The 16,336-nt window shown below is 37.6% G+C and overlaps 1 protein-coding gene across 16 annotated transcripts in view; it reads right to left on the minus strand.

Moving 5' to 3' along the window:
- The window catches only part of BAZ2B (bromodomain adjacent to zinc finger domain 2B), a 303,102-nt gene that overhangs the window by 228,837 nt on the left and 57,929 nt on the right, over positions 1-16,336 (minus strand). For 11 of the 16 annotated variants that reach the window (XM_053596954.1, XM_053596945.1, XM_053596951.1 and 8 more), the window contains exons 2-3: positions 14,117-14,237; positions 7,342-7,384 (exon numbers count right to left, since the gene is read on the minus strand). The gene's annotated coding sequence lies outside the window, so the exon portion shown is untranslated. The remainder of the gene's footprint in view (positions 1-7,341; positions 7,385-14,116; positions 14,238-16,336) is intronic. The other 5 variants (XM_053596953.1, XM_053596957.1, XM_053596946.1 and 2 more) reach the window with 1 other exon arrangement.

Consider the following 16,336-nt stretch of genomic DNA (forward strand, 5'->3'; position numbering starts at 1 on the left):
AATCCTATACCACAAAAGTAAACTCAATCAGAAACTTCGGATCAAACTCCAACTTCCACACTGGCGAAAGGATTAAAAATGTCCACTGGACCTTTGAAAAACTCGATACCCAAAATTCCACCAGACTTATCCTTACTCTCCATCAATGTGAATGGCTTAAACTGTCCTCTAAAGAGGCATAGGTTAGCTGACTGGATACAAAAACTTAAGCCAGATATTTGTTGCATACAAGAGTCACATCTCAACTTAAAAGACAAATACAGACTCAGGGTGAAAGGATGGTCATCCATATTTCAGGCAAATGGTAATCAGAAAAAAGCAGGTGTTGCAATTTTATTTGCAGATACAGTAGGCTTTAAACCATCAAAAGTAAGGAAGGACAAGAATGGTCACTTCATATTTGTTAAGGGTAATACTCAATATGATGAGATCTCAATTATTAATATCTATGCACCCAACCAGAATGCACCTCAATTTATAAGAGAAACTCTAACAGACATGAGTAACTTGATTTCCTCCAGCTCCATAATCGTTGGAGATTTCAACACTCCCTTGGCAGTGTTGGATCGATCCTCCAGAAAGAAGCTGAGCAAAGAAATCTTAGATTTAAACCTAACCATCCAATATTTAGATTTAGCAGACATCTACAGAACATTTCATCCCAACAAAACTGAATACACATACTTCTCATCAGCCCACGGAACTTACTCCAAAATTGATCACATTTTAGGTCACAAGTCTAACCTCAGTAAATTTAAAGGAATAGAAATTATTCCATGCATCTTCTCGGACCATCATGGAATAAAACTTGAATTGAGTAACAACAGGAATCTGCATACCCATACAAAAACATGGAAGTTAAATAACCTTATGCTGAATGATAGCTGGGTCAGAGATGAGATTAAGAAAGAAATCACCAATTTTTTGGAACAAAATGACAATGAAGACACAAGCTATCAGAACCTCTGGGACACTGCAAAGGCAGTTCTAAGAGGGAAATTTATAGCACTGCAAGCCTTCCTCAAGAGAACGGAAAGAGAGGAAGTTAACAACTTAATGGGACATCTCACGCAACTGGAAAAGGAAGAACATTCCAACCCCAAACCCAGTAGAAGAAAAGAAATAACCAAAATTAGAGCAGAATTAAATGAAATTGAAAACAAAAGAATAATACAACAGATCAATAAATCAAAAAGCTGGTTTTTTGAAAAGGTCAATAAAATAGATAAACCTCTGGCCAACCTAATCAGGAAAAAAAGAGTAAAATCTCTAATATCATCAATCAGAAACAACAAAGACAAAATAACCACAGACTCATCAGAAATCCAAAAAATGCTTAATGAATATTACAAGAAACTTTATTCTCAGAAATATGAAAATCTGAAGGAAATAGACCGATACTTGGAAGCACGCCACCTTCCAAGACTTAACCAGAATCAAGTGGAAATGTTGAACAGACCCATATCAAGTTCAGAAATAGCATCAACTATACAAAACCTCCCTAAAAAGAAAAGCCCGGGACCAGATGGTTTCACGTCAGAATTCTACCAAACCTTTAAAGAGGAATTAGTACCTATATTACTCAACCTGTTCCAAAATGTAGAAAAAGAAGGAAGACTACCCAACACGTTCTATGAAGCAAATATCACCCTGATCCCCAAACCAGGAAAAGACCCAACAAGAAAAGAAAATTATAGACCAATATCACTAATGAATATAGATGCAAAAATATTCAACAAGATCCTAACAAACAGAATCCAGCAACACATCAAACAAATTATACATCATGACCAAGTTGGTTTTATCCCAGGGTCTCAAGGCTGGTTCAATATACGTAAATCTATAAATGTAATTCAGCACATAAACAAATTAAAAAACAAAGACCATATGATTCTCTCAATTGATGCAGAAAAAGCTTTTGATAATATCCAGCATCCCTTCATGATCAGAACACTCAAGAAAATTGGTCTAGAAGGGACTTTTCTTAAACTGATAGAGGCTATCTACAGCAAACCCACAGCCAATATCATATTGAATGGAGTTAAATTGGAATCACTTCCACTCAGATCAGGAACCAGACAAGGCTGCCCATTGTCTCCATTGCTTTTCAACATTGTAATGGAAGTTTTAGCCACCGCAATTAGGGAAGAAAAGGCGATCAAGGGTATCCATATAGGGTCAGAAGAGATCAAACTCTCGCTCTTCGCAGATGATATGATTGTGTATCTGGAAAACACTAGGGACTCTACTACAAAACTCCTAGAAGTGATCAAGGAATACAGCAGCGTCTCAGGTTACAAAATCAACATTCATAAATCGGTAGCCTTTATATACACCAACAACAGTCAAACTGAAAAAGCAGTTAAGGACTCTATCCCATTCACAGTAGTGCCAAAGAAGATGAAATATTTGGGAATTTACCTAACAAAAGACGTGAAAGATCTCTATAAAGAGAACTATGAAACTCTAAGAAAAGAAATAGCTGAAAATGTTAACAAATGGAAAAACATACCATGCTCATGGCTAGGAAGAATCAACATTATCAAAATGTCCATACTACCCAAAGCAATATATAATTTCAACGCACTCCCTATTAAAGCTCCACTGTCATATTTTAAAGATCTTGAAAAAACATTACTTCGTTTTATATGGAATCAGAAAAAACCTCGAATAGCCAAGACATTACTCAGAAATAAAAACAAAACAGGAGGAATCACACTACCAGACCTCAGACTTTACTACAAATCGATAGTGATCAAAACAGCATGGTATTGGCACAAAAACAGAGAAGTAGATGTCTGGAACAGAATAGAGAACCAAGAGATGAATCCAGCTACTTACCGCTATTTGATTTTTGACAAGCCAATTAAAAACATTCAGTGGGGAAAAGATTCCCTATTTAACAAATGGTGCTGGGTGAACTGGCTGGCAACCTGCAGAAGACTGAAATTGGACCCACACCTCTCACCATTAACTAAGATAGACTCTCATTGGATTAAAGATTTAAACTTAAGACATGAAACTATAAAAATACTAGAGGAGAATGCAGGGAAAACCCTTGAAGAAATTGGTCTGGGTGAGTATTTCATGAGGAGAACCCCCCGGGCAATTGAAGCAGCTTCAAAAATACACTACTGGGACTTGATCAAACTAAAAAGCTTCTGCACAGCTAAGAACACAGTAAGCAGAGCAAGCAGACAGCCCTCAGAATGGGAGAAGATATTTGCAGGGTATAACTCTGACAAAGGTTTAATAACCAGAATCCACAGAGAACTCAAACGCATCAGCAAGAAAAAAACAAGGGATCCCATCGCTGGGCAAGGGATTTGAAGAGAAACTTCTCTGAAGAAGACAGGCGCACGGCCTTCAGACATATGAAAAAATGCTCATCATCTTTAATCATCAGAGAAATGCAAATCAAAACTACTTTGAGATATCATCTAACTCCAATGAGACTAGCCTATATCACAAAATCTCAAGACCAGAGATGTTGGCGTGGATGCGGAGAAAAGGGAACACTTCTGCACTGCTGGTGGGAATGCAAATTAATACATTCCTTTTGGAAAGATATATGGAGAACACTCAGAGATCTAAAAATAGATCTGCCATTCAATCCTGTAATTCCTCTGCTGGGCATATACCCAGAAGACCAAAAATCACAACATAACAAAGATATTTGTACCAGAATGTTTATTGCAGCCCAATTCATAATTGCTAAGTCATGGAAAAAGCCGAAGTGCCCATCGATCCACGAATGGATTAATAAATTGTGGTATATGTATACCATGGAATACTATGCAGCCTTAAAGAAAGATGGAGACTTTACCTCTTTCATGTTTACATGGATGGAGCTGGAACATATTCTTCTTAGTAAAGTATCCCAAGAATAGAAGAAAAAATACCCAATGTACACAGCCCTACTATGAAACTAATTTGGGACTCTCACATGAAAGCTATAACCCAGCTACAACTTAACAACAGGGGGAAGTGGGGAAGGGGGGGGTGGGTAGAGGGAGGGGAATCGGTGGGATCACACCTGTGGTGCATATTACAGGGGTATTTGCGAAACTTGGTAAATGTAGAATGTAAATGTTTTGGCACAGTAACTGAGATAACGCCGGGAAGGCTATGTTAACCACTGTGATAAAAATGTGTCAAATGGTTTATGAAGTGAGTGTATGATGCCCCATAATCATATCATTGTATACAGTTATGATTTAATAAAAAAATTAAAAAAAAAAAAAAAAAAAAGAATAGTGTTTTAATCAAATTAAATGGAAATGATTATGCCCAGGAAGAAGGGAGATCAGTTAAAAGGTTTTAACATTTCTGGGCATTATGAAAAAATGGAAAAAAATAGAAATCCTCCTGGCTTCCAAACATTTTTGAGAAAAAAATGAAAAGTATATATTACATAATATGTAAGTTCTTGCTATCCTTTACTTCTGAAACTATACATACTATAATCTCCCTCTATAACCACAACATTCTACTCTTTAGCTTTACTTTGTCATATTATTACACCAGCTCACATATCTGATGAATTCCTTCATCTCTCTACTTTCTGTGAGTAAAGCAGCCTTCCCTGGCCTCACATTGTTCTAACCCCATGGTCAATATGTACTTCAACTATTCTTTTACTAGCACCTTTAACTTGAATCAACATTGAAATCTACTCTCATTTCTTAACACAAGGGTTTGGAGAAAGACTCTCAAGCCTGACAAACAAAGTAAGAGTTTCTAATATTAGTCACTTATAATGAGCACTTCTTAGTCCCAAATGAGCACGTCTTAGTCTTCAACGTATTTAACATCTGATAATATTGAATGTCACCTATCTTCCTGAAATTCTTGGATTAAATCAGTTATAATTAAATATGTACTTAATATTACCCTAAAAATAAGCTGTGGGAGTCAGCATTTTTAAATTTAAAAAATAAAAGCAAACTTGGCAGCGCCTGTGGCTCAGTGAGTAGGGCGCCGGCCCCATATGCCAAGGGTGGCGGGTTCAAACCCAGCCCCGGCCAAACTGCAACAAAAAAATAGCCGGGTGTTGTGGCGGGCGCCTGTAGTCCCAGCTACTCGGGAGGCTGAGGCAAGAGAATCGCCTAAGCCCAGGAGTTAGAGGTTGCTGTGAGCCATGTGACGCCACGGCACTCTACCCGAGGGCGGTACAGTAAGACTCTGTCTCTACAAAAAAATAAATAAATAAATAAATAAAAGCAAACTTTTTCATCCAATGCTTCTTTTAACTTCCTAAATTGTAAAGCACTAGATGCTAAACACACAAAGGTTACTGCTGAAATTCGTTAATATTTGTTATAAAATACTCATTTAGGACAATAAAATTCTGATTTGGAAAAAACAAACAAGCGAAGAGCTACAAATCAGAGAAAGCTAAAATGTCCCCATAGGAGAATGAAAATGAACATGCCATAAACAGCAGTAAACTAAATGATGATGACAAAGCCTTTAAAAATACAGTGAAGAGATCTAAAAATAGATCTGCCATTCAATCCTGTAATCCCCCTACTGGGCATATACCCAGAAGACCAAAAATCACACCATAACAAAGATATTTGTATCAGAATATTTATTGCAGCCCTATTCATAATTACTAAGTCATGGAAAAAGCCCAAGTGCCCATCGATCCACGAATGGATTAATAAATTGTGGTATATGTACACCATGGAATATTATGCAGCCTTAAAGAAAGATGGAGACTTTACCTCTTTCATGTTTACATGGATGGAGCTGGAACATATTCTTCTTAGTAAAGTGTCTCAAGAATGGAAGAAAAAGTACCCAATGTACTCACCCTTATTATGAAACTAATGTAGGACCTTCACATGAAAGCTATAACTCAGTTACAACTTACGAATAGGGAGAAAGGGGAAAGGGAGGGGAGGGAGGGAGAAGGGAGGGGAAAGGAGGGGGATTAATGGGATTACACCTGCGGTGCATCTTACAAGGGTATATGTGAATCCTAGTAAATGTGGAATGTAAAGGTCTTAGCAAAATAACTAAGAAAATGCTACAAAAGCTATGTTAACTAATGTGATGAAAATGTGTCAAACGATCTATGAACCAAGTGTATGGTGCCCCACGATCATACTAATGTACACAGCTATGGTTTAATAAAAATAAATAAATAAAAAAAAATACAGTGAAAATTCTCTCTTGCTACTAGTTTTTAAAAAAATATATGTGAACATAAATACAAAGGTAATCTATTTCAGTATTTACATTTCTGATAATGATTGATCACATATTTAATGAATAATTAAAACAGGGTTAAGATAGGTTCAAAGAGTAAATAAATTACTCAAAATTAATTTGTGTTTAAGAAGATTTTTTTCATAAATACTGCAAATCTCATGACTATAATTCATATCTTACTATTTAGAATTTTATAATAACATAGAAAAAGGCTGAGCACAAAGTTTTTCTTTAGGCAACATATTTCCTTACACGTAATAGAAATTAATACTTTAAATAAAACTAAAAATAAAAAACATCGGTGGGTTTGAAACCAGCCTGGGCCAGGTAAACAACAATGACAACTGCAACAAAAAATAGTCAGCATTGTGGCAGAGGTCTGTAGTCCCAGCTACTTGGGAAGCTGAGGCAAGATAATTGTTCAAGCCCAAGAGTTTGAGGTTGCTGTGAGCTGTGACACCACAGCACCCTACCAAGGATGACATAGTGAGACTGTCTCAAAAAAAAAAAAGAAAGAAAGAAAAGTATCAGTTACTTAAGAGAACTATCCTTTTACAAACAAGACTCCATATTTGGAAGACTCTATAAATCATCTAAATATCAATAAAAAATTAAAGCAAGATGCCTCAGAATTCTATCAAGGCTATGTTTTCATAATCTTTCCTTAATAATTATTTACAGTCTCAAGTAATTTTATTTTATTTTTACTAATGTAACTTAAATTTTTTGCCATTTTTTTATAAAAACATAAACTAAAAGATGTTGTTCAGAGTATGATTCACACTGAAATATATTAGTATAATTAGGCCTATAATTTCAGTTATGAGTTAAAAGTAATTTTCATTTTAAATGTTCTTTAAGTAATATAAGCAGCTGTTTCTCCGGAAATATGGACAATAGATGAATTCATATCTAAATCCACATGCAAAATAAAACACTGCTGATGGAAAAAAAGTATTTAAATAACTAGAAGAATGAGATATGATTCACTGAAAATATGAACACTCAACTAACTGGTTAAAGAAATAATAATAACTTTAAATTATAAATATTTCCTAATTCAATTATCATTCTCAGAGAAAATAAAACATCCTTAAAATTCAATTATAATTTTGGTCTTACTGTGATCAATGTGGTCAATCTTGTGACATCACGGTTGAGAAACCTGCAATAGGAAAACAGAATTAGCAAGCAGCTGAATCATACTTAAGAAATTTCAGAAACTAAAAAGTTTTAAATTTTTGTCTTTCTCAATGCCATAAATCTTATTTAAATTCATCCAAATTATCAGGAAATGTACAATTAACATGACACAAGTAAGCACAAAATGTTCATTCATAGATCATTATTTATTATAGTATGGCAGGTTATATTTTAGTTTATAATCAGCAACACACTAGGGTTAACTTATTAAAAAAATAATATAGGACATTTGGGTTACAAATTTTGTTTTCAAATATTTACTGAGAATCACAGTATCTTAAATACACATATACCACAAACTTTAGGCAGTTACCTATGTTTATAAATAATTTTCTATGATTGGCAGTTCAGCTAAGGGCCAAAATGTCATCTATTTAATACATAAGAAATTTCCACATTTATGAATAATGAAAAAGCTATCAAAGATCCAAAATATTGGAAATAGGCTCAGCGCCTGTAGCTTTAGCAGCTAGGGCGCTGGCCACATACACCGGAGCAGGCAGGTTTAAACCCAGCCTGGGCCTGCCAAACAACAATGACAACTACAACCAAAAATAGCCGGGTGTTGTAACAGGCACCTGTAGTCCCAGTTACTTGGGAGGCTGAGGCAAGAGAATCGCTTAAGCCCAAGAGTTTGGGGTTGCTGTGAGCTGTGACACCACAGCACTCTGTGAGACATAGTGAGACTATGTCTCAAAAAAAAAAAAAATGAAAATAATCTAGTATGAACTGTAAACCCAAGCAAAGTATAACTTTAACTATTTCCTAAGCTATAAATGTTTTCAAGCTTACCCCTGGAAATCTAAGCTCTTAGAAATTTCTTTATTATTATAATAAGGCCTAATTTAAGATGAGCTTTTAAATGTTAACTGTTAAAAAGTAACACATGGTTGCAGTTTGTTGAAATTCATAATGAACTTTCAAATGTTATTTTATTGGATCTTCAAATAATTTCTTCAAAGAAGCAGAAAAGAGATATTTCTGCTATATAGTCCAAGATTTGAAAATCAGTTCTATGTGCAAAAGTATAGTTCAAGCCAAGAGTGTGCATGAGTTCACCACGGGAATATAGAGAAAGAAGAGAATGTCCAGCAAAATTCAGCAGATACCTCCAAATAAGGCTCATGGGAAATAACAGAAATGGCATTGTAGGGTTTTTTTGTTTTGTTAAAGTTCAAGAAATAGAAAAATAGAAAATACACTGTTTAAAGTCGCATAAAGAAAGATTTCCAAGGAGGACTACGTGTTGAACAGTTTTAAATAATGTATAGACAGGTAAAAGAAGATTAAGACTGGAAGTACAGGCCAGGCACTGTGGCTCATACCTGTAATCCTAGCACTCTGGGAAGCCAAGGCAGATGGAATGCTTGAGCTCAGGACGTGGAGACCAAACTGATCAAGAGTGAGACCCTGTCTCTACTAAAAATAAAAAAACTAGCAAGGCGCTATAGCCAGCGCCTGTAGTCTCAGATACTCAGGAGGCTGAGCCAAGAGCATGGCTCATGCTCAATTAGTTTGAGGTTACGGTGAGCTATGATGCCAAGGGTGATAGAGTAAGATTCTGTCAGAGGTGCATCTTACAAAGGTATATGTGAAACTTGGTAAACGGTCTGTGAAGCTAGTGAATGATGCCCCATGATTATATCAATGTACACAGCTATGATTTAATAAAAAAAAAAAAGACAATAAATATATTCTCTCTAAACTAACCTCTTTCACCCCTACCGCACCAAATCAGATCAAAACATGGCTATGTAGATGAAACACATTACTTTCTGTATCCAAAGAACTACCTTCAAAGAACTCTTTGTCTAGCATTATACTCTCATCTTTAATCAATACCAAAAAAAAAGTCTTGTGATGATGAAAAAGTCAATGTAAGAAGTCTTGTGAAGGAAATGACTATGCTTTCTATTAAACTCTTTTTTTTTTATTATTGTTGGGGATTCATTGAGGGTACAATAAGCCAGGTTACACTGATTGCAATTGTTAGGTAAAGTCCCTCTTGCAATCATGTCTTGCCCGCATAAAGTGTGACACACACCACTATTAAACTCTTTAATTTAAAAAAGGTATTAAAAAGTTTGCAAAGTCACATTCAAACAATACTTAGAATAAAAACGATAAAAGTAAATGTTCTATTTTACTTTTGATTTATTGGAAAAATTATAAGATAATTAAGACCAGGTCTATAGTTCACAATGTATGCTCAAAGCCCTAAAGCTTATAGTACACAAAAACTAGTAAAGGTGGCTTGGTGCCTGTGGTTCAAGCAGCTGAGGCACCAGCCAGATACACCTGAGCTGGTGGGTTCGAATCCATCCCAGGCCCGCCAAACAACAATGATGGCTGCAACCAAAAAAACAGCCAGCCTGTAGTCCCAGCTGCTTGGGAGGTGGAGGCAGGAGAATCACTTGAGCTCAGGAGTTAGAGGTTGCTGTGAGCTGTGATGCCATAGCACTCTACCCAGGGTGACAGCTTGGGGCTCTGTCTCAAATTAAAAAAAAAAAAAAAAACTAGCAAAGGCATTCATTCCTCATGGTAGCAATTTTTACACGTCTTACTGGGTACTTGCAATGATAGGAGGAGAAAAAAAATATATGAAATTAAAATGACACTAGATAAAGCCAGACAAATCTAAAAGCTTCTCAAAAATCCTAAGTGGCTTTTACAAGCAAAAGGTAATTCTTTAAAATCATTTCAAAACTAAGAAGTGTTTTCAAATTACACATTTAGAAAGTAATGTTACATTTTATGAAAACATAATTCAACTAATATATTGGTTATGTGCTATTTCTCTACAACTCAACATTTTAGTTAAATACACAGAAAGAAAACCTCAATTGCATTTACCCTGAGAAAACATCTACAAATGATACCTACTTACCAATGTGAAAAAAATTCTAAGTCATGATAATCAATATTTTCCGGCAATTAGTATGTGTACTCTATTTTTCTTCATAACTCTGCCCTCAAACAGAGGAAGTGGTTCTTTATATAATCAATTTTAGCAAATTCAACTTCCTTCCTCCCTTCCTTCCCTCCTCCCCTTTTCCTTCCCTCTCTCCCTCCCCTCTTTCCTCCTTCCCTCTTTCATTTTGAGACAGTCTCACTCTGCTACCCAGGCTAGAGTGCTGTGGAGTCAGCCTAGCTTTCAGCAACCTCATACTCCAGGATTCAAGCAATCCTCTTGCCTCAGCCTCCGCAGTAGCTGGGACTATAGCATGTGCCACCAAGCCCAGCTTATTTTTCTTTTTTTTTTTTGGTTTTTGGCCAGGGCTAGGTTTGAACCCGCCACCTCCGGCATATGGGACTGGTGCCCTACTCCTTGAGCCACAGGCACCACCCAAGCCCAGCTTATTTTTATTTTTATAGTAGAGACGGGTCTCCCTCTTGCTCAGCCTGGTTTCTAACTCATAGAGCCTAAGTGATTCTTACACCTCAGCCTCCTGGAGTGTTAGGATTACATATACCTGCAAATTAAGAATATTATCCCTACCTACCTCAGTAAAAAGATTAAAAGAAATGAATAGAAAAAAAAAAAGAAATGAATAGAATACCTGTTTTTGCTCACATCACTCTAAACATGCTGATTAACTCTGAAATTCATTTAAATTAATAGTTGCTAAAATATTTAATCATTTATTTATATATCAGTTTGATTTTTTTCTGTGTTCTATGCTCTTTTCAAAGGTGGTCAAACAATTAAAAAGTTATTTCCAAAATTTACATCATATGAAAAACAATCTCATAAATCATATGGTATTTGGATGTAGACAGGAAAAATTAAGGAATGCCTCTATCATTCTCTTTTTAAACACCACCTATATACATTTTGTCAGATACCTATATTTAAGGTTTAATAAAATCTTTAATATAAAATCCAAACTTAGCTTCTACCATTGTCTAATCATTTCAAATTCTTTTTTGTTTTTTTTTTTTTTTTGAGACAGAGCCTCAAGCTGTCACCTGGGTAGAGTGCTGTGGCATCACAGCTCACAGCAACCTCCAACCCCTGGGCTCAAGCGATTCTCCTGCCTCTGCCTCCCAAGTAGCTGGGACTACAGGTGCCTGCCACAATGCCTGGCTATTTTTTGGTTGCAGCCGTCATTGTTGTTTGGTGGGCCCGGGCTGGATTCAAACCCGCCAGTTTAGGTATATGGCTGGCGCCTTAGCAGCTTGAGCCACAGACGCCAAGCCATTGTTTCAAATTCTGGTCTTTCTTTTATTTATTATTTGAAAAATTTTATTCAGTAGGGGGAAAAAGCTCATGCCTATAATCCCAGCACTTGGGAGGCTGAGGCAGGTTGGGTTGCCTAAGATTGCCTAAGATCACAGGTTCAAGACCAGCCTGAGCCAAAGCGAGACTCCAACTCTAAAAAACAGCCAGGCATTGTGGCGGGCACCTATAGTCACAGCTACATGAGAGACTGAGGCAAGAAGATCACTTGAACCCAGGAGTTGGAGGTTGCTGTGAGCTAAGTTGCCACAGCACAGGCTTGGTGCCTGTAGTTCAGTGGTTGGGGCGCCAACCACATGCACCAGGGCTAAAGCATTTGAACCCAGTCCAGGCCTACTAAACAACAATGACAACTACAACAAAAAAATAGCTGGGCATTGTGGCAGGCATCTGTAGTCCCAGCTACGTGAGAGGCTGATGCAGAAGAATCACTTAAGCCCAAGAGTTTGAGATTGTGAGCTGTGACGCTATGGCACTCTACCGATGGCGACAGCTTAAGACTCTGTCTCAAAAAAATAAAAAAAATAAACTGGGCAGCGCCTGTTGCTCAGTGGATAGGGCGCTGCCCCCGTATACCAAGGGTGGTGGGTTCGAACCCAGCCCCGGCCAAACTGCAACAAAAAAAAATAGCCGGGCATTGTGGCAGGTGCCTGTAGTTCCAGCTACTCGAGAGGCTGAGGCAAGAGAATCTCCTAAGTCCAGGAGATGGAGGTTGCTGTGAGCTGCGACACCACAGCACTCTACCGAGGGCGACAAAAAAAGATTCTGTCTCAAAAAAAAAAACGACGCCACAGCATTCTGCCAAGGGCGACCAAGTGAGACTCTATCTCAAAAAAAAGAAAAAGAAAAAGAAGAAAACAGCAGGGGAAAAAATCACAGGCCTCTGATAAGCAATATTTGTTTGTGCAGAGAAGAGGAAGATACTTGTGAATAATAGAAAACTATATACTGGATAAACTGGTGACAATGTGATCTATCCAGTGCTGTACAATGGAACTTTATGCAGTGGTGGAAATGTTTAATATCTACACTGTCCAATATGTACCTGCCATGGTTTGTATACAATTTATTTATTCTCATCAAATCTCATGTTGAAATTCGATTCCCTGTGTGGCACTGTAGGAAAGTAGGGCCTACGCGTAGGTATGTGGGTTATGGGGGTTGATACCTCATGAATGGATTGGTGCTGTTATATTAGCAGAGAGTTCTTGCTCTTGTAAGATCTGATTGGTTGGGGGGCGGGGAGGGCAGGATTAGTTTCTGCAAAAAAGGATTGTTATAAAGCCAGCCCTCATGTTTGGTCCCTTTTCTCATGTCCCTGTTTCATCTTTGACCTTCTCCTTCACATTTTTTTTTGTAGAGACAGAGTCTCACTTTATGGCCCTCAGTAGAGTGCCATGGCATCACACAGCTCACAGCAACCTCCAGCTCCTGGGCTTAAGCAATTCTCTTGCCTCAGCCTCCCGAGTAGCTGGGACTACAGGCGCCGGCCACAACGCCCAGCTATTTTTTGGTTGCAGTTCAGCTGGGGCCGGGTTTGAACCCGCCACCCTCAGTATAGGGGGCCCGCGCCTTACCAACTGAACCACAGGTGCAGCCCTCTCCTTCACATTTTGACATAGTACAAAAGCCTTCTAACCAAAAGCTATGCTGATACCAGTGTCATGCTTCTTGTACAGCCTTCAGAACCACGTGCTAAATAAATCTCCTTATAAACCACCCAGGCTCAGGTATTCCTTTATAGCAACACAAAACAAAGACAAAGACAATAGCCTATAGCCAAACACAGTTGTAGAGCACTTGTAATACAGCTAGTGTGATTAAGGAAATAATTTTTTATTATTTAAATTTAAATAGCTATATTTAACTTATGGCTACCATGTTAGACAGAACAACTATGCATTTCTGAAACCATACCAAGATAGAACTATAAATTGTAATTCTAAATATCTGGGGAAAATTATTTTCTCTGTTTTTTATAACTGGAAAAAAATCCTAACCTCTTAACTCTGTTTAATAGGATATGTTCATTTCAGTAAAATTTGGAGGAGAGGAACTCTTTTATCTTCAAATAAATTTCAAGTTTATGCTGGGAGAAAAGGGTTTACTTTACCATAGAATGGTTAATATATAATAGTTCCCATGAGGGAAAATAGCCTTTGGTTTTGGAGAAGTGAGTTTTAAACCTTTTCAGGTTGCATTACCTTTGCCTAATATTTAAAAGTTTCAATTTGCTTAATTTTGAAGTAGAAGTGCACGCCTTCGTTTTCTCATGTACTGTTATGACAAAACTCAACAGAGGCTGGGTATAGTGACTTATGCCTAATCCCAGCAATTTAGAAGGCCAAGGTGTGAGGATCTCTTGAGACCACGAGTTCAAGACCAGCCTAGGGAAGAATTAGATCCCCATCTCTACAAAAAACACAAAAATTAGTGGGGCATATTGGTGCATACCTGTAGTCTCAGCTACTTGGCAGGCAGAGGCAAGAGGACTGCTTGAGGCCAGAACTTTGAGGTTGCAGTGAGCTATTGTGATGCTGTTGACCTCTACCCAGGTGACAGAGCAAGATTCTGTCTAAAGAAAAAAGAAGAAAAAAAAAAGGCCTCAGCAAAACATAGAATAAAAGGAAATTTATCAGATTAACAATTTTAATAATTACAATCATTGGGAACCTCATTTGCTATTAATTAGTTTCCTTTCTTTTATGCTTTAGGAAAAAAAGTAAGCAAGCTTTAACAGTATGACAAGATTTTTAAGAAAGCATTTAACATAGTACATATGGAAGAAGTCTGCCACTGTAGTTTGAAACAAGCACAAAGGCTCGGTGCCTGTAGCTCAGCAGCTAACATACACTGGAGCTATGGGGTTCAAATCCAGCCCAGGCCTGCCAAACAACAGTAACAATTACAACCAAAAAATAGCAGTGCGTTACAGCAGCACCTGTAGTCCCGGCTACTTGGGAGGCTGAGGCAAGAGAATTGCTTAAGAGTTTGAGGTTGCTAGGGCAGCGCCTGTGGCTCAAGGGAGTAGGGCACTGGCCCCATATATTGGAGGTGGTGGGTTCAAACCTGGCCCCGGCCAAAAACTGCAAAAAAAAGAGAGTTTGAGGTTGCTGTGAGCTGTGACGACACTGGCACTCTATCAAGGGCAACAAAGTGAGACTCTGTCTCAAAATAAATAAATAAATAAATAAATAAATAAAACAAGCATAAAAATACAAGATATTATATAACATTAACAGAAATTTTGTTAATATACATCATGCAGTTTTGTCAAGTTAGAAATGTACTAGTCAATTTAAATACCTAATCCACATACAAAAAAGCTTTTAAAGAGACAGCAAATCATGTCCTGATGTGTACAAACACTATGCGAATACTCAGACTAAAATTTGTTTCCTGATTTCATAAGGGAAGACATCCGTTAAAAGAACTTTAGACAAAACAAATTTAACAGTTTATTTTAAAAGACTGATTCATAAATCAGGCTATATTCAAAGGAGGTTCTGGTACTGCTCTGTTGCAGTACCAAGGGCAGTGAGCTTTTTTATAGGCTTAATGTAGAAGAAAAAGATGTATTTGATTGGTTACGGTGGGAAGTCCTTAGTTTGAAGGTAGATAGCAGCATCTGACTGGTTAAGTCTTTAGTTTCCTTTTCTGTTTACACTGGACTATGTAGGAACTGCCTCCCAATTAAAAAATTTTTAGGCCAGGCATAGTGGCTCACACCTGTCATCCTCGCACCTTTGGGAGGCCAAGGTGGGAGGATCTCTCGAAGCCAGGAATTTGAGACCAGCCTGAACAACATAGGGAGAACCCGCCTCTCAACAAAAAGTAGAAAAATTAGTTGGGCATGGTAGTATGTACCTGCCCCAGCTACTCAGAAGGCTATGGCAGGAGGATTAGTTGAGCCCAAGAGTTTGAGGCTGCAGGGAGCTATGGTGATGTCACTGCACTCTAGCCTAGGCAGCAGGAGAATAAGTAAGACACTGTCCCCCTCCAAAAAAAAAAAAAACAAAACATTTTTCTTTTTTTTTTTTTGAGACAGAGTCTCAACCAGTTACCCTGGTGTTGAATGCCATGGCGTCATCACAGCTCACAGCAATCTCAAACACTTGGCTCAAGTGATGCTAATGCCTCAGCTTCCAGAGTAGCTGGTACTACAGGTGTCCACTGCAATGCCCTGCTAATTTTTCTATTTTTAGTAAAGACAGGTCTAACTCTTGCATAGGCTGTCTTCAACTCCTAGACAGAAGCAATCCACCCATCTCAGCCTCCAAGAGTGCTAGAATTACAGGGGTGAGCCACCACGCCTGGTCAAAAAATTTGATTTTACAACACATCTAAAGTAAAGAAAGGAAAAAAGACAGGATGAATAGATAAGGGTTCCAAATCCAAGTCATACTTTTGGTGTATCATCACACTCATACCTATCTAGGCACACAGTATGTAGTAAGGCAGCAGAAGTGCCTTCCTTATTGTTCAGAGGCCACAAAGTCAGTAGTTTCAATAACCCCTGTATTAAAAATTGAAGCCTGCCAAGATACACTGAAATTAATAAAAGGCTAGAGCCTTTTACCCTTAAAAATGACAACTGACTTGCTCCCTAAAATAAAATGCTCATAGGTGTGTAGAAATGGAAAAAGCAAAGAGTCCTATAAATTTACCAGTTCA

This window comes from Nycticebus coucang, chromosome 7 (assembly GCF_027406575.1).
Source record: "Nycticebus coucang isolate mNycCou1 chromosome 7, mNycCou1.pri, whole genome shotgun sequence".
In the NCBI taxonomy this organism is placed as follows: Eukaryota; Metazoa; Chordata; class Mammalia; order Primates; family Lorisidae; genus Nycticebus; species Nycticebus coucang.